Genomic DNA, 20,164 nt, shown 5'->3' on the forward strand with positions numbered 1-20,164 from the left:
ACCGCCACCACCGGCCGTCAGGAGAACAGCTAGCTGCTAGCGAGCCCAGGTCTGAGTGGATGAGGAAATGAGAGGGAGAACTGATTCCAGATAGTGTGGATACATTTCATGTATCTGAGACATTCCACACTGAAAGCACCGCTGGGTTATCTCACGAGCACTCAAGAGTGTTTGCCTGTCTCTCTGTTCTCTCTCTCTCTCTCTCTCTCTCTCTGTTCTCTCTCTCTCTCTCTCTCTTTCTCACTAACTCTCTATCTCTATTTCTATCAGTCTTTATTCCTCAGCTCTCAGTCTACACCCCCTGCTGTCTGTGTTATCTGCTTGATGGATGATGAACGGCTGAGTTATATTGGTGCATTTGCACGGTGTATTTCATGGTTTCATGCTGTATTTATTGTAGCCTTGTAATTCAAGTAATTCAATGTACTTTTCATGTGAGCACAAATTACTACTACATTACAAGTACACAGTATTTATTAATATTAGTATAAATTACATAGTATAACCACTGGCAGTTAATACATCTAACTTAATGTCACTGTCAGATGAAATAGTATAGAGTCAACAAATACCTAATCGCTATTGGCTAAATACCTAATGGCTAAATACCTAATGGCTGTGTTATTATTTAGAGCAAAGCCAATGTATTTCATTGGGAAACAGTGGGTGACATCATACCTGACCTCTGACCTGCCTATGATATCATGCCATGCCAACAGAAAGCCAGTTCCTAATTAATCAGTCCCCACTGTGTCTCTGCATGGACTCTCTGAGTTATTATGGGATGTTAGCATTGTTGTGTGTGTGTATGTGAATGAGAGGGGGGAGGGGGGAGATGTATTTATTTTCCTCACCCCCAGAGGAAATATAAAACGTCCCAGAGTGCATGTATAATGTAATACTCCACACAGCCATGGAGGGGGCTGATTCTGATTCTTGCTGTGTTCATGAGACCCCCACCGGACCTGGAGTTCACAGCAACTTGAGCAGAGCAACAACTTCTTCAGTTTTATTTTTGTCTTCCCAAATCTATCTCACGTGTTGCTCCTGTCCCTGTGGCAGCGCTCCCATTTTAAACAGCCAGTGGAGAAAACATAAAGAAAGATGGGGAACCGACCCCAGGCTTGTCTATGATGGAGAGGAAAAACACTAACCACAAACCTCTCCCTATTTCTGTGAGTGTGTGTGTGTGTGTGTGTGTGTGTGTGTGTGTGTGTGGTGTGTGTGTGTGTGTGTGAGATTCCTTTGTGAGTATTTTTATGTTTATAGTTGTTATGCTTTATGTATGAGTGTGTTTGAGTTTGACTAAGTATACACATATGTGTGAAAACAATATGGCAGCAATAGATAGGCACAAAGAGTAACTGTTCTTAAGGAAGATACACACACACAAACACACACACACACACACACATACACAGACACACACACACACACACACACACACACACACACACACACACACTCACACACACACTCGTCTTTGACAACACAGTTTCTGTTCACACACTTGTTGGCGGCTTGGCTCCGGTCCACTCTGCGGACTGGCTGAAATGTGAAACAGACGAGCCGGATCTCTGTCCTTTATCATTATGGTCGCTCAAGAATCTGCTACATACCCAACGGACAAAATAGCACATACACAGCATGTTCTGGACAGGTTCCGGGGTTTTTTGGCCTCCAAACCAGAGAACCAGGGGCGTCCCGAAAAAAAAAAGAAGCCCAGTGTAATGACTCGGTAACAGTCGGTTCGTGCTCTCAGCTCCCATTGGGTGGGTGGTCCACGCCGTAGCCAAACACCAGGCCTGCATTTAACAGCGTGTTTTACATTTGGTGAGGATTACGGCGGAATCTTCAGCACTATTATGCCTGTCATCAAAGCCACATTTTTCCACCCCCATCAGTGTTCAGCTGTTCCGAAGCAAAAACTGTGAATAGACAGTGGGGGCTTAACCTAAGACCCTCTGAAAACATAATGGCGTTGGTTTAAAACCAACGGCACTTTAAATTTCCTGGTACATCGCGCACGCACGCACACACACGCACACACACACACACACACACACACACACACGTACGTGCGCTTCTCGGCAGACCACACTCGGCATGCGCCTGCACCAAGTGGAAAAAGTGACAAAGGAAATAACAATCAAATTAATGTATCGGGTGAAAATTAACGAACGAATTGACATGAGAGAGGAAGGATAAATAAAGGCAGATGAAATGAAAGAGATGAAAAGAGAGAGCGAGCGAGAGAGAGAGAGAGAGAGAGAGAGAGAGAGGGTGTAATTATGCAATCATCAGTCGGGTTCTTGCGTTCTCGCAGGCTGGTAGGGAAGGGCATGACTCCTCGTTACTGGCTTCTTAAGAAGGGGGTTTATGGGATCATGAAGGGAGGCTCTGTGGGTGCAGTCCAGCCCTGTCTGTCTGAGGCGATGCAGGCTGATAGCGTGGAATGTTCTCACACACACCAAAGGCTGCGATGGTGTGGTGATTCATCGTCCCTGTCAAAATACAGATAAACACTTATGTGTGCGTGCTCTCTCTGTCTTTCTCTCTCTCTCTCTCCCTCTTTCTCTCTCTTTCTGACGCACACACACACACACACACACACACACACACACACACACACACACACGTATACGCATGCACACAGGTACACACACATACATATACATATACATATACACGCATACACGCACACACTCATTCACATACACACAGAAAAATGCACTTAAGTGTAAGTATTAGTAAGTGTATGTATTAGTAACATGCACACATATCACATATACCAGGCACACAAAGCATCCACCCAACATCCATACAAACACACATCCACATCACACAGAAGAAAACTGTGGTACTCACACACACACACACACACACACACACACACACACACACACACACACACACACAGACACACACAGACACACACACACACACACACACACACACACAGACACACACACACGGACGGACGCACGCACGCACGCACGCACGCACGCACGCACGCACACACACACACACACACACACACACACACACACACACACACACACACACACACAGACCCAAGCACATTTTCTGTGCCAGTCACTGTCAGTCAGTGTTGTTGTGCTAACACCAGCGTGACACAGTCGATCAGCGGTCACCCAGACAGATGCAGCTCGACGGCCCTTCAATCAATCCCCTTGCCCTTCCCATCCATTTCACAGATCACACTCCTCTCTCCCCCCTGCTCTCCTCCCTTCCTCTCCTCCGTGCCTCCTCTCCTCCTCCCTCTCTTTCAAATGTCTCTCCTCTTCTATCCTCTTATTTCCCTCCTCTCTCATGGCTCTCCTCCTCCCTCCCTCTCTCATCTGCGCTAATGGAAGATATACAGTGACATGGTAATGATCTCTGCATGGCCGGGGCGCTCGGCTGGTATTGATCAGGCCCTGATTTATTGCAGGTTACGCTTGATTATCGGCTCATTAATCAGTCTCCGATTACCCTATCAATAAAGCTGCCAGCCCAGGTTTGTTTGTGAAGTGTGTGGGGGGGGGGGGTGGGAGGGACATTCTGGGTAAAGGGGGGGGGGGGGGGGGGGGGGTGTCCATTCCCATTCAGCCAATTAAATAGAGCTGTCCACTCAGCATCTTTTCCAAAGGCCTGTCCATGGCGTATAAATGCACACTGACTTCCCAGACAAGGCTGCAGAGACAGGAGCAGAGGTAGCTGGAAGGATGGCTTCAGGCCCAATCACTGGCATCAATTTAGTTTCACAAAGGTACTGTGTCTTAGGTTTAATTGAACTTGTGGCTCTGCTTTTGAGCTCCACATAAAGCACTTGTTCATTTTTTTACTGTAATTGTATTGAGGTATACTGTATTGAGTTAGCTGTCGTTTATGCCCTGTGTAACAACATTACTGTTTATGCAAGTCACCCATGCCGCGGTGCACTTTTATTTCAGCTCTTTAAGTCGAGACTGAAGATAGGACTGCATATCAAGCAGGCACAGTGAGCAGATAACCGCCTCAGCTCTGCGTTCTCATACCAGTCACACACAGTCACACAGTCACACAGTTACAGGTACACACAGTACAATATGGGTCACCATGACTTCCTTTCATCATTATTTGCTTTAATAACACTGTTTTGTGAATGATTACATCACCCTAAAATAGGTACATTTGACCCATAATTTGTCATTCTGACATGGAAGCAAACATTGACCTACTTTTTGTTCGCGAAGTAAAAAAAGAACACACTTACAGTGATGCTTGCCATTAAAAAAGCATGCAGCCATTACTACCAGACAGAGAAGATAATAAAAGCTGCACCATATTCGTCTATCAGTCATTTTGAAGTCAATGCTAAGAGGCTTTTTTTCACTGTGACCTGAAGGCACAGCAGTGTATGCACTCTGTGTCAATAAATCAGACCTTGACACGCCGTTTAAACTGACACTTGAAGCACATGCAAATAGGCTAATATTTGCATAGCTTGAATGATGACAACTTGGGGAAGTAGTTGAACCGTATCGACCCTGGCCATCTCGTTCACTGGACCAGCGCTTTTGTTTTTTATCCGACCCGTGACGCTGATATCAATCACATTCACGGCCTAATGTCCTTCCGTAAATTAGCCGCCAGATAAAAAAAGTTACTGGGCCTGTCACCGTGCCAAAGGTGTTTTACTGTCTGCCATAAAGCAGGAGCACTGGCAGTGTGGCGTTGCCGTGCGCCGGACTCATAGCAACCACCACCTGGAACAAACTTTTACGAGCACAAGCAAATTGCCAGTAGTGATTTTCCTATAAAAGTCGGAATGATGGCCTGGGCTTAAAGGACTGAGGCAGAGGGCTCTGATGGCACATACAAACACAGCAGAGAAGGGGGAGAGGGACAGGGATGGATAGGGAGGGAGAAGGGAAGAAGGAAAGAAAAGGAAAGACAGACAGACAGACAGACAGACAGACAGATAGAGAGGAAGAATGGGAGAGGGAAATAGGCACGATGTGGCCATCCATTCCTGGAATTTGTCAAGATGTTCCAGAATCATATTAAATATTGAGGCTCTTGTGTAATATTTCGTATTATAATTTTACTCAACATGTAATTCTATCAAGCTAAATCAGTTGGAGTGAGAAACAGAGATTTGTGTTCTGCTGACGGTGCCTAATTTCTGCTTTGCTGCTCTGCTTTAGAGGGTGAAACGGTCTGCTGACACACTAATCTGTGGAGATCTGGAGATTTAAGGTCTCCTCTCTGTGTACAGCTGAAAGCCCATATTGGTCATCTTTCAGGCCAACAGGAACAGCAAGCCCAAGTGAACTCATAGTAGGCCCATGACGCTTTTACCTTTGCACACAATGGTATGTTCTTTTAGCCACACACATGACTGCACCCGTTATGCACACAGCACAAACACTGTTACAGAGCTACCAACTCTCACGGTTTCGCCGTGACACACGCTTTTGCATGTTTTCACACGCACTCACGCCACACATCCAATCTCTCACGCTAAAAAAAATTCAGATTTTGGGCCAAGACCCGTTCGTTCCTTTGCAAACTCCCCGACGGTATATGGCGCTAAGGAGTGCATCTGTAACCCTATTCGCTGCATAGACATCCTATTTTCCCCGAAAGTCCCGAAGTAATAGCGACAATAGAAGAGTTACAAAGAGAGACAACTGCGGGAGAAACTCGCGAAGAGAATCCATCGCTGAAGAAAATCTTCATCTCCAATCTGAGCAGAGACTAGGTATGTTAATGACATGTGGTTCAATTAAGTACTCACTCTCTTAAACTTTAAATCTTGAAAGAAATGATTCGTTTGTGTTTGTGCGTGTGAACTTGATTTTGTGTGGTGAATGTAAACTCAGCTGTCATAACAAGCAGCAGGAGAGCACCTTGTTAACCTCGTGGTATAATGCATGCTCAAATCATCATAGCATTGTTAATTTAGGCTGCTCACATAGCATTTATCTTTTTATTAACAGCCCAAAGAAAAGGACTCACTCTGAAGACTTTTCCAAACAGCACTTTGAACAGGTAAGATGTATTCCAAAGAATCCATAAAGACAGGAATGATGAGGTATGTTCACTCCTAAACTGCACCTGTTATTCTTATATGGCTTTTCCTCGAACATGTGTATGAACTGCTGCTGGTTGATGACAATATACCTATAACTTAACAACCTGTAACTCTACTTTCATAAATAGGTTTCCCCATCTCCTCCCATACCATGGGCCAGAGGAGCATGACCACCTGGGTGAGGAGTTTCTGAATTATCAGACCATGCCAATCACCTCCCTCCAGGACGAAACTGAGATGGAAAGGTTCTGGGCTGGAATGGCAACACGGAAACATAAGGTATACATTTTTTTTGTCTTTCTTTTTGGCAGGTGTGGCTTGGCTACATCTGTTGCTATTATTGATGCATGCATATATCATGTCATACATGATGCAAACTATGCATGTTGTATCTGAACTTTGTTACAGTATACTTACAGTATTAATCAAAACAAAATATGGTATGTTTTTTCATTTTGTTCTTTGTTCATTCTTAATAGGTGGCAGGAGCCAAAGAATTTGAGAGGCTTGCTGCCGTCGCCAAGCTGGTCCTGGTGTTGCCCCATTCGAATGCAGATGCTGAGAGGGTGTTTTCAGTTGTGGGACTGAACAAAACTAAGACCAGAAATAGCCTGGCATTGGATGGCACCCTGTCTTCAATAATGGCCATAAAGATGGCTGACCTGGAGCCCTGTTTCAGATGGGAGCCCCCCTCAGAGGTCATCAAGGCCTCCAAGAAGGCCACAGGCCAGTACAACCTTGCCCACAGATCTTAGAAAATGACTAACTAGGTTCTGATCTGCATCTGATACCTCATTTTTAGTTATTTTTGTCATGTGTTGATCCATTTTATTGCTTAAAAAGGCTACTGTTTAAGCACTTTATTTGTTGCACTTTTTTGTTTGATGGAACGTGTGGTGGGAGGCTTTGAATAATGAAAAATATTTCTCCCTAACTAATCTTGTGTCATTTTTTGCTGGACATAAATCATTAAGTGCTCATAAATCATTAAATACAATTATTAACAATATAGGTTAGGTTTCAGTTAAGAATTAGTTGAATACCATTGTAATCAAAATGTCAATCAACCTACCTTGGTAAAATCTTAAACACAGGTCTATTAATTAGGCTATATAGTGGTACATAGACAGTCATTGAGGCACAAGAATAGTTTTCTGGTTGAATGTTCAGCTCAAGTCTATAAGGCCCTACAAGTCATGATCAGATGAACATGAATCAGAATAAGTTCAGGTATTGCACATCTTTAGCATACCACCCAAAAATCTACTAGAATGCAGGAAATAACATCTACTTGAACCAACATTTCCTGGGGGTGGACCTTCAGCTATGTCTTTGCTTCACAGAATGTAACCAATGTTGTCCATCTCCAGTAGGCCCCACAGTAGGCAGACTTTGGGCCCCACAAACAGAATGCAGAGCACAACATGGGTACAACGCCAAATTAATTCCAATTCCCTGATATTTAAGCCACCAACGCGTGTGGCTGCGTGCGCAGCAAAATTTTGGTCACCCCCGACAAAATCTCACTCCAAGGTTTTTTGAAAAGTTGGCAGCTCTGCTGTTAGCGTCTGTGTAACCCTCACACTCTATAGTCTACATCACAATACTGTTAGCATCTGTGTAACCCACACACTTTATAGTCTACTACAGCATATCGACTGTTAGCGTCTGTGTAACCCACACACTTTATAGTCTACTACAGCATATCGACTGTTAGCGTCTGTGTAACCCACACACTTTATAGTCTACTACAGCATATCGACTGTTAGCGTCTGTGTAACCCACACACTCTATAGTCTACAGCATATAGACTGTTAGCGTCTGTGTAACCCACACACTCTATAGTCTACAGCATATAGACTGTTAGCGTCTGTGTAACCCACACACTCTATAGTCTACAGCATATAGACTGTTAGCATCTGTGTAACCCACCCACTCTATAGTCTACAGCACAAACACTTTTTCTTCCTCTGTCAAGGGAGCCCGCCACTCTGATTTAACACTGTCACTTACACACGCGTTCCACACTCAATATGCATGTAGACAACTCTGTGTGTCTGTGTGTGTGTGTGTCACATGTAAGGCGGTGCCAGGAGAGTTGCTAGTACCCCAGTGGTCCTGTTCGGTTCTCCCGTGCACCGTGAGGTTCTGTGTGCCTTGGCAGCGGCAGGCGGCGGGCTTGGGCGGTAATTTACGAGCGTGCTTAAGCGGGCATTATTCTAAGTGCTGCGGGGCTCTGCCTGCTCCACCTCGCCTCCATTCATCATCGCGGCAGCAGCAGCACAGAAAGGGGCCTGAGAGGCTTGGAATGGGATGGAAAGCAGAGGAGAAAGGAGACGAGAAGGAGAGGAGAGACGAGGAAAAGAGGGGAGAGGAGAGAAGAGGAGAAAAGAGAAGAGGACAGGAGAGACGAGGAAAAGAGGGGAGAGGAGAGAAGAGGAGAAAAGAGAAGAGGACAGGAGAGAAGAGGAAAAGAGGGTAGGAAAGAAGCGGAGAAAAGAGAAGAGGACAGGAGAGGGGAGGAGAGTAGAGGAGAAGAGAGGACATGAGAGAAGAGAAGGATAGGATAGGAGAGAAGAGACTAGAGAGAGAAAGAGAGGAGAGGAGCTGAGTTGTGCCTTGCCAGTGCCAGTAGCATGGTGGTCCCATCAGGGATGTGTCAGCTAATGGCTCATCTGCTTCCTCATTCATCTTCCTCTTCTCACAGTCCTCAGTGTGAGGCTTATTTCCTTCTATACTTACTTGCCATCATTTTTTTTTTTGCATTTCTGTTCATGTTTAAATATGATCTACTGTAAAACTTCCATTACTTTATTTGCTGAAATTACTTCCTGGAGACTGGGCAAGAACATGACACTGGTGCATTATTGCTTGCTAGCTAGCTAACTAGCTACTCACCTCGTTGTTTAGATAGACACGTCATTTCAGACTCCTCCCTGTAGACCAACCTGTAGCCAATAGGCTGTTGGCTTCTACAAACTGTTGGCTTCTACAAAGTTGTGCAAGGACAGAGAACACTTAGTTCAATGAGCTGTGACAACCCCTCCAATTGCTAGTATTAGCACCACGCTTTATTGTAGACTGAAACAATGCAGAGACGGAGTAGGATAGCATACAATGATGTCGCTGAAGTGGCCATATACAGTAAATATAGTTATGGCAACTCACCAACTGTGGGGAAAGAGTCTTGAGAATCGTGGAAGAGAGATATTTAAAGTAGAGCTCGATCAGATGTGTTTATGCAAGCGGCTGAAGTGGACTACTTTTTTTCTGCAGCACAACTCAAAAGGCCTTTTTATGACAGCCAAGAGGTCATTCCCAAGATGGCCGCCGCCAGCAGCTACTGTAAACACATTCCCATGAATCAGGAAGAGAAATCTACACTGCTTGAGTGCAGCTCTTCAGCTTGAAGAATGATGAAGCGTGATTCAATTTCCGCCATGGATCAGGGCAGAGGGAGCGCACACAACACTGGGCAGGGGAAATGCTTTCACTCACTTGTCCAGTTAAACCATCAGGGAGGCATTAGCGTCATAGCTAAAATAGCTGCTCTGTAAATGAGCATGATTAGAACAGGACAAAGACTGACTCATAAGTGAGTACTGAGTGGAGCTGGGTGAAATTATTTTCTGTGAAAGTGGACTGTCAATGGAAAACCAATGGCTGCTTGGCTGGTGAATGGAAACTTAGTCAGATCCTTCTGCAACCTCTGCTAGTTTTGATATATACAGAGCTATGTCCTGATTGCATTCGTGTAAACACACCACGAAAACACACACACCCAGGGATGGAAGAAGGGGAGGAATGGAACTGTGTTTTTCAAATTAAAAATAAAAAACTTAAAAAATACCTCAGACAGACTCGACAGGACAATCAATCACTCAGGGCAGTAGAAAATGCACATGCAAGCACACACACACACACACACACAAACACACACTTTGCTGGGTCTGACCGTGTCGGTTAAGGGGAATGGGAGTCATAAATCAGCAATGGCTGTCACAGAGGCTAACATACGCTAGCCCTGAGACTGAGAGGGGCGATGGCAAGAGCCTTCACTCTGTCCCACGCTTCAGTGGCATTTCCCCAAGCCACACACACAAAGCACATACACAACACTCGCGCACACACGTACAAATACACACTGCCATGGAGACAGATAACACTGTCATGCTCTGTGTCTCTGAGTGTGTGTGTGCGCTTGTGTGTTGTGTGTGCACCTGTGACCCCTGTGCTTAACAGCAGGACCCAAACCTTATTACAGTGACACAGTGGAATTGGTTCTCCATGAGGTCTCATTATTCTCCTCTTTGAGATAAGGACTTAAAACTGCTTGCCATTCTAATAGAAGTGTGTGTGTGTTTGTGTGTGTGTGTGTGTGTGTGTGTGTGTGTGTGTTTGTGTGTGTTCATGTGTGTAACAACTACAAGCCTTATTTTAAGTGGATGTCACGGGTGTGCAAATAGATAGTTCTGTGTGTGTGTGTATGTGTATGTGTTTGTGTTCACATACTGTGTGTGTGTGTATGTGTGTGTGTGTGTGTGTGTGTGTGTGTGTGTGTGTGTGTGTGTGTGTGTGTGTGTGTGCGTTTGTGTTTGTGTGCACATATTGTGTGTGTGAATGTGTGTTTGTGTATGTGTGTGTGAGTGTGTGTCTCCCATGGAGTGATGCAGAGCACAGGTGAGAGACTGCTTTCCTCTCTGCGGGTGTTATGTTATGTAGCACACTCTGGGGGCCGTGGTGTCTCAGTGAGTTATTTGGGTTAGGGGTTGATCCCGCTTCATCACACAACAGAAGGGAAGGCGCGCACCACAGCTGCCTCTGTCAACTCACAGAGGTGCCATTGCTCTCTCTCTCTCTCTCTCTCTCTCTCTCTCTCTCTCTCTCTGTGTGTCTGTGTGTGTATGACAGGCAGAGTGAAAGATAGAGCGAGTGTTTGTGTGTGTATGCATATGTGTATGACACAGAGAGGGAAAGCGAGAGCGAGAATGTGTGTGTGGCATCAGGCACAGACATGTAATTGTGACAAATTGAGGGCATCTGTCTCCTGCTATATTTGGGTGGTCTCTTTATCTCCCCATCTATCCCTTTCTTTCAGTCTCTCTCTCTCTCTCTTTCTCTCTATCTCTCACTCTATCATTTTCTCTTCTCTGTTCCTTTCTTTAACCCACCCTCCTCTCCTTTCTAACTCCCTTTCCTCTCTGCAGCTTCCCTCATTTCCTCTCTCTCCTCCCTCCCTATTTCCCTCCCACACTCCTCCTCTCACCTTCCACTCGTTCTTCATCCCTTTCTCCCATAAATCAGGTGTCAGGACGCGGCTGCGATGACTTACTCTGAGGTTTAGAGTTCTAACTAAACCCCTCTGTTTCCTTCCCATCATCCTCTGCATGCCCTCTCATCCCCCCATCTCATCCCTCTCTTGTCCTCCCTTTCGCCACCTCCAGCCCTCGTTTATCTTTTCAGGGTTTATTTTCTCTCATTCTATTCTGCTGGCCACTGCTTTTTTCACCCTCTCTCTCTCTCTCTCTCTCTCTCTCTCTCTCTCTCTCTCTCTCTCTCTCTCACACACACACACACACACACCCTCTCTCTCTCTCCTTTTTCTCTCTTTCCTGTGCAGAAATGTCCATGTTTTCCCCTGACTGAATCCAATTCACATGGAGTAAAAAAAACTAAACTGAGCCAGAGAGGGTGGGAGAGATAGAGAGAGAGAGAGAGAGAGAGAGAGAGAGATAAGTGAGTGTGTGGGCATGTGTGTGTGTGTGTTGGCATGTGTGTGTGTGTAAAATGTATCTGTGTGTGTGTTTCTTCCAACCATCTCCTCGTCTTCAGTTTGGAACATCCCCCAGTATGGCCAAATACAAGGTCAGAAACAAAAGAGTCTGTGAAGCGGGAGCTTTGAGTTTCCTTTACGCATGTGTGGCTATGTTTAAGGCCAATTCTAAGTATGTGTATGTGATCCATGTAGGATAAAGGTGCCAGGTCAGAAAAGAGGATAGTTAATTTGCATGCAAGACCCAGCGTCGGTGTGAAGCATAACTGACATCAACTTAGCGGTGTGGTGTAGTCAAGTACCCTAACTAACATCCTAACTATCAAAAGAGATCACAACAATAAATCTCAGTGAATATACCAAATCAATACCTGTACATTGACAACAGTTAAGCATTCCTAAGCTTAGCCGTGTACACCGTTACGCTTTGCTAGCTAGGTATGCCCAGTTACCAGTGCATGAAAGGGAAGGGGTTCCTTGGCGTGCTGCTTTGTTAGCTTGCGGTTCTGGCTGTCGTTGATGAGCCAGGCTGGGAAGAACTGTGGTGGATCTGTGGAATGCCGTCTTTGCTGTGTTAGAAACATACAATAATCTCTTGTGGTGATAAACTAGCCTAGTGTGGCAGCATGACTAAATATTTTGTCTGTCTTGGTTACAAAACATGACAAAAAGACTTGCATTTTGGTGGCACTGACATATTCATTAATGTGATTACGTATTTACTTTTGAGGCATAAACTAAGCATTTTGAGAGAGTTACAGGCTTTTGCAGGCAATCCATTGTGTTGCACTGTTTGCACGAATTGTTTCAAGAAATGCATTTACTGTTTTGGAAATGTCATGGACGATTTGAGAGGTGTACCAAGGCTACTGAGATGAATTGTAAAGAAAAAAGGATTCACTTGTCTGTTGCTAAACGAGTGTGACAAGCAAACATACACTCACTCATCGTTTACTTTTTATATTCAGTCAATGTCAATCTAATATAATAATAAAATACTAAAAAACAAAGACTGTTCAAGAGCCCCAAATCTTGAGTCCAAGTCGAGTGTCAAGTCTTCTGAGGACGAGTCTCAAGTCACTGTGTGTACAAATTAAGTGTGACTCGAGTCCAAGTCACAGACCTGATTCCTCATCTCTGCACTCTACCCACAATAGAGTTCTCTCAATTAAAGCAGCTCAGAGCTGTCCTGCCCAGACTGTGTACCAGCCAGTGGTGGAGAGAAAAAATAGAATGAAAGAAAGAGAGGGAGGGAGGGGGGTGCTGGGGGAGGGGGGTATGAGGGGTATGAGACATATTCCCAAAGAATATGATCACCATGCAAGATGAACACGGACAAAATGACAGCCACACAAAGGGGGAGAAGATGGGTGGAGAGAGAAATGACGAGAGGATGGATAAATACAGAACAAGAGAGAGAGACAGAGAAAGAAAGAAAGACTGAAAGAGAATGAAGGATGAATCGGACAAATCAGGAAGGAAGCGAGATGGGATTAGAGGAGAGGGATGAGATGAAGAGAGAGACGGCGAAAGGGGGAGAGGGAGGAAACAAGGGGGACAGAGAGAAAGGCAGGTAATTCAAGCACGAAAGGAGGGGAGGAAAGAGAAGCATCAGGATGATGGGAGCTTGAAAGACAGCCAGGAGAGAGGGAGAAAGAGAGAGAGAGCGAGAGCAAGAGAGATGGAGAGAGACGAGATGGGAGGGATAATAGATTGGCAGTAGAGGAAGGGAGAGTGAGTGTGTGGAGTGTGAGAGAGAGGGGGATAGAGAAAGAGGCTGGGGAAAGAAGGAGAGAGAGGGGGAGCTAGAGAGTTTGAGTACAGAGAAAGGCAGAACAATCAGAAAAAAAAGAGAGAGGGAATGAGAGATAGAGTGACAGAGAGAAAGACATGTGAAGCGAAGTGAGAGTGTGAGTAGATAAAGTGAGAGAGAGAGAGAAGAAAACAGGGTGTCAAGAGAAAGTGTGTGTGTTTAGTGAGGCAATGTGTGTGTGTGTGTGTGTGTGTGTGTGTGTGTGTGTGTGTGTGAGAGAGAGAGAGTGAGTGTGTACATGTCACAACAGAGAATGTGTGTGTGTGTGTGTGTGTGTGTGTGTGTGTGAGGGAGACTCTTAGTGAGTGTGTGTGTGTGTGTGTGTGTGTGTGTGTGTGTGTGTGTGTGTGTGTGTGTAGAGAGAGGGTTCAGGCAAGGCTGACAGTAGGCCATTCATCCTCCATGCTAGAACAGACAAACTGCTGGCGCGGCGGGACAGAGCCCATAAATCACCCTGGGCCGCCTCACCCTACCTACAGCTTATTACATTCTCAATGAGCCCCCCTCCCTCACGACACACACACACACACACACACACACCTTCTCTCTCTCTCTCATACACACACACACTCGCTCTCTCTCACACACACTCTGTCTCTCTCTCTCTCATGCACACACACACACTCTCTTTCTCTCTCTCTCTCTTTCTCTCTCTCTCATACAAACACACACACACACACACACACACACCCACACATACACACAAACACACACACACACACCCACACATACACGCTCTCTCTTTATCTGTCTCCCCTCACTGGCTCCTCCACCTCCCTGTCGCTTCCTCTCCCTCCATCCCTCCATCCCTCCCTCCCTCCCTCCTTCCCTCCTACCTTTTCTTTTCTGGCCAGTGCCAGCGCCACTGGACCAGAGAGTGCTGGTCTTGTTTGCAGTAACGCTCGGCCTTGCTCTTTGTAGTCCTGTTGTGTACATTCATTTGCCTCAACAAGGCCAGTGCCTTTGCCTGCGGGAGAGGCACCAACTGGCATGAGAAGAAGAGAGTAACCAAGGGATGGCATTTTTACTATACTTTCTAAACTTTCTGGCATAGATAAGACCCTGTGCTGTGATATATTCCATTGTTTTGGTCACAGTACAACCATATTAATCACACCAGAACAACGCTTTCCACACAGAAACCGAGCACAATAAGGCACAATAAAAAGGGGAAATAATAATCCTGGACAGGAAATTTGACAGAGTGACTTAATGCAGCCGTAATGCCTGCCTGTTTGTATATGGAATTAGGGGAGAGGAACTAAGAAAACCCTCTTGGCAGACAATTATGCAGGAGCCATTACGGCTCTCCTCTGGGTGTGGGACAAGACAGTGTGTCTGTCTGTCACTCACTCTCTCTCTCTCTCTCTCTCTCTCTATGTGTGTGTGTATGTATGTGTGACAGACCAGTTCATATGGAAATGTGTGCAGTATGTTTGTGTGTGTGTGTGTTTGTATATAGTTTGCAGGCATAATTCTGTGCATGGTTGCAGATGCATAGGTGCATCCCTAATTGTGTATGTGAGTGTATGCATATGCCTGTGTGTATGTATGTGTGTGTAGATTAATATTTATATCTGGTGAAGTGTATGTGTGAGTCCGACTCGGGGTGTGTGTTTGTCTGCATGTTTGTTTGTGTGCCTGCTAGTGTGTGTGCGTGAGTGTGTGTGTGTGTGTGTGTGTGTGTGTGTGTGTGTGTGTGTGTGTGTGTGTGTGTGTGTGTGTGTGTGTGTGTGCCCTCTCCAGCTGATCTCCTCCTCACGGCACGCTGTCAGTCATTCCCTCTGTCACTCGGCCCACTGACACTTGAGTGACAGGGGCCCTTCGCAGTCAGGGGTGACGCAAGGAGATGTCTCACTCATTCTTTTTCACACCTCCTTCTCCTCCCTCCCTCACTCCCTCTCCCCCTTCGTCACTTTATCCCTCTCTCCTCTTCCACTATAATCTTTCTCTGTCCTCAGCACTAAATCCATCTACAGAATTAACATTCACTATTTCAAGTCCTTGATAAGATTACCTGTGTGCATCTACAGCAGCATCTAAAGATATCCCATTAAGAGAATGCAAGATGCACACAGCTAATTAAGACAAACACAGTGAATTGGACAACAGTTTAAAGTCTAGAAAATAACACAATTTAATGTCATGAATAGTGTTGTTTGTACACATAATAGCCGTGGCACCTTGGTAAACATAATACCTGTGATATTTACCAAGATGGATTTACTGAAATCATTCAGTGAAGACAAACATTTCACATCGGGTGCAGCTAAAAAATGATGACCTCCTTTTTCAAGGAGGATTGGACGGTTAAAGCCTCCACTGTTTTCTGTTGATCGTACTTTTCTTTTCTTTTAGTTTTTTTTTCATTCGGATTGCTCTGTTTGCTTTCCCTTCTTTCATTTTGTGTGGTTCTTCTCTTCTTATTCTTGCTTACCGTCTGCATTAGACCCTCTTTCTATTTCTCTATTTCCCACTCTCTTGTCCTCCTCTCTCCCTCTCTCCCTTTCTCTCTCTCTCTCTTTCTCTCTCCCTATTACTCTCTCTCTTCAATCGCTCAGTCTGAAAGATTGCATGGTCTTCTGCTCCTGCCTGCTCTCTCCTGGCAGGGGTAACCTTGTCATCAGGAGGAGGACATCTCCTATTGTGAGGATGGATCGAGTCTGGGCCCAATGAGAGAGAAGGAGAAGAGAGGGAGAGAAAAGTAGCCACGAGAGGTAGAGATGGAGAAGAGAGGGAGAGAGGGAATGAGATGGAGAAGAGAGGGAATGAGTGGGAGAGAAAGGTAGCTGCAAGAGGGAGAGAGATGGAGAAGAGAGGGAGACAGGGAATGAGAGGGAGAGAAAGGTAGCTGCAAGGGAGAGAGATGGAGAACAGGCTGAGAGAGGAAGGGAGAGGGAGAGAAAAGTAGCCGTAAGACTCTTTCCCGCTCTCCTTTTCACTAGAAAGAGGAGAGGAATGATGATTGTCGGATAGGTGTGAGTGCTTCTCTCCTTCTCTTTCACTCACTCTTTGTCTGTTCAGCTTCCCTCTCTCTCTCTCTCTCTCTCTCTCTCTCTCTCTCTCGCTCTCTCTCTCTAACACTGATGAGAGAGGGTACGGGCTCTTGAGACACAGGTGTCAGCATTCATTTCAGTCTTTCTCTCTCCCTGTCCCTTTCCCTCTCTCTTTCTCTCTCTCTCTTTCTCTGTCTCTCTCTATCATTGTCCTAATTTCCTACACATCCCCAAATGCGACCTGGGAACACTTGGCTGCAGCAACCAGCCCCTCAGAGACACCCGTGTAGACTGCCTACTTGAATGGTCACAATGAAAACCCTCATCATTACACAAATATTAATACTATAAATACTAATATACTATTAAACATAGTAATACTAATAATGCACAGTTATGCACATAATAATGCACATAGTAACACATCACATGCAACTCACAGTAATGGTAATAGTAATGCTCAGTAAAAGTTAATTTTTTTACGACACCATGTAATGTAATGCATATCCATTCAAAGGCCACAATATGCTTGATAGATCCTAACTCATTAGCCCAGATTGTTTATGTTGGTCACTGGACTTGATGAGTGTAAACTAACCATCCGTGGGTAAGTTTGTATATTACTGTAGATAGACATAGGAGTCCTGTGCACTTCTGCCCCCCCTCCCTCCCTGTTTCCCTTCCTCCAGAAGATGTCTGATCTCCTTCATATATCACTCCCTGGATGACTGCCGAAGAAGGGGGGGGATGAAATCATCGTCCTTGTCCCGAGGTCCCTTGCTCCTGCTCAGTAATGGCTGTGAAGGTGGAGGTGAAGTCGAGGCCTCTGTAATGATGCGACGGGCCCTGGACATCCATCCATGCAGGGTCTCGGGGTAAGGGCACGGGTGGGGGGGGGGGGGGCTTGGGGGTTGGGGGGGGCAGTGAGCATTACAGACGGAGGACCCTGACGTCATGAGCTTCCAGTCGCATCTCTCATCACTCCCCAAGGATGAGGAGCAGCAGCAAAACATCTCTGTTGATGATGCTATTAGAGGGACGAGAGAGAGGGGAGAGATAGAGAGACCGAGAGAAGGGGGGGGGGGTATAGCAGGATGAGAGAGGAGAAAGAAAGAGATGGCAAGGGTAGAGAAAGATGGAGAGAGAGACAGAGGATATAGAAGGTTGAGACAGGAGAGAGAGAGAGGGCAAGGGTAGAGAAAGGTGGAGAGAGAGAAAGAGAGAGAGAGAGAGAGGCAGAAGGATGAGAGAGAGAGCGAGAGCGATGTTGAGGAAGACTGAGAGAGTCAGGGTGAAGGAGTGAATCTCAGATTGTTCGCCCCTGCTCTCTTTTGTTTATTTATTTTTTATTTAGTGCTTGCTTTTGTTTTGGTTATGTTCCTTGCCTTTTCTTTTCCTTTCCTCTGCTTTCCTTTGTCTCGCCTTCACTTGCTCTCCCCATCAGTCTAACCCCCCCAACCCCCCCCTACCCCCTGAATCTCTTCAGTCTATCTCTCATCTCTCTTTTCTTCCCTGACTGTCATCCCTCCATCACCCTCCCCCTCCCCCTTGCGCACCCCCGCACCCCTCCACCCCTCCACCGTGCCTCTCAGCTGTTCAAATACAGCGCTGATATTTGCTGAGTGGCTGGCCTGATATTTACACAGGGCCGTTCATGCAGGAGAATATAAATGGGCATTATTTCAGCTTGTCAAATTACCCCTCTCTCCGCAGGCCGACTGGCCTCGCAAATGCCTGGGTAATTGCCGCGATGGCAGGAGAATGGCACGCCTGGTTGCTACGCCGGGGCACCGCTGTTCTGCGTTGTCCCGCACGCTTTTCTCCGACATCTTTGTTGTTCTGCTCAGCTGGGTTCTTACAAGGTGGACAGGTCGCACAGCTGAAGGCGCTGTCTGATGCAGTAGGTTACACTGTGTGTGTGTGTGTGTGTGTGTGTGTGTGTGTGTGTGTGTGTGTGTATGTGTGTATGTGTGTGTGTATTATGTGTGTCTGTGTGTGTGTCTGTGTGTGTGAGTGTGTGTGTGTGGGGGGGGGGGGTGGTGGTGGTTGTTTTCTGTTGTCCCAGATAACAGAGGAATCTGGAAAAGATTTAGACTAGATCTGGGTCAAATCCATTCTAGATGAAGTCTTTGTCTCTTTAAAAAAAGGTTAACTTAAAACCAGATGGACTAATTAAAGATCATCAGGTAGATGAATATAAGGAGTTGTTTTGAGGGTGGTGGCACACGGCATTAACATAGCCCATCCTCTAAACAGCCTTAATACGACTCTTCCTTCAATGCAAGGGAGTAAAAACACACTTCGCTTTAACTGTAATCCTCTATCCTAAGAGGGATATATGATTACACTAGCACCTCATTAATGTTGTCAAATGAAGGCCAAAAGTGTTTCAGCTTAACTGACTAGACTGACTGATCTGAACATTATTATTTTGTGTGTAATAGTGTAGTGTTTAATAGTGAAGTGTGAACTGAGTCCAGCTGCCTACCTCTATCTGCTTCTCAGTGACTGCCCCAACACAGCAACAGTAACAGCTCATTAGTATAGTGCAGATAATTATCTAAAAACTTGGAATTCTGTGGAATCTGTGTAATGTATTCTTATTCACAGGCCGTAATATTGTATGCTTGACACTATACACTTGACGGCTCCTGTTGGCTCTGTGTTTGTATGTCTTTTGTCAGCGTGGCAGTTTTGCAGAAGGCCCTGCTGATGAGGTGCATATGAGCACGTCTTGTTTTTAATTATGTTAGACCGTATGTTAGACCGTATTCGGACGTATTGGCGTGCCTAAATATGAGATTTCCGTGTTTGTTGTTCACTTTGTGTGTGTGTATGTGCTTTCTGTGTGTGTTCTCTGTGTGTGTGTGTGTGTGTGTGTGTGTGTGTGTGTGTGTGTGTGTGTGTGTGTGTCTGTGTCTCTCTGGTGTATCTGCCTTCTCTACAATTTACAACCCTTGTTCTCGATCCATCTATTCTAATTCCATCACGAGATCCACAGGGCCTGTGAAAAGGTTTAATAGCCATGCATCACAGAGAGGAGAAAAGAATTAGGGATTTCTAACAGGATTATAAAAGCATTAAGGTCTGAGAGGAGCTAGGGCACTGCCGTTTAATGACTCCCTTGCTTTTTACAAATCAGCTCCACCAACAGAGGCCTTGCTCAGCAGATTTACACCAAATATTAACCGCCGCTAATGGTTGACACTATTAAATGCGCTCTGGGGGTGCTAACCAGGGCGATCCATATAGTTTTATTTCAAGAGACGTGTTCTAATATCCGCTAAAACTGCAGGACGGGGCCCCTGAAATGGCTCAGAGGGGATGTAAAGTCAGAAAGATAGCATGTTCAGTCTTGCATGCACATGTACTTGTTTGGGGTTAATTGGTAGGTCTCCTATGGAATTACCCTCTTAATAATTCACTTTAAGCATAATTGATGTCTTTCAATATCTTGCTATAATACATGTGTTATAGGTGATATTACATATGAGGCATAA

Source organism: Clupea harengus, chromosome 12 (assembly GCF_900700415.2).
Source record: "Clupea harengus chromosome 12, Ch_v2.0.2, whole genome shotgun sequence".
Classification (NCBI taxonomy): domain Eukaryota; kingdom Metazoa; phylum Chordata; class Actinopteri; order Clupeiformes; family Clupeidae; genus Clupea; species Clupea harengus.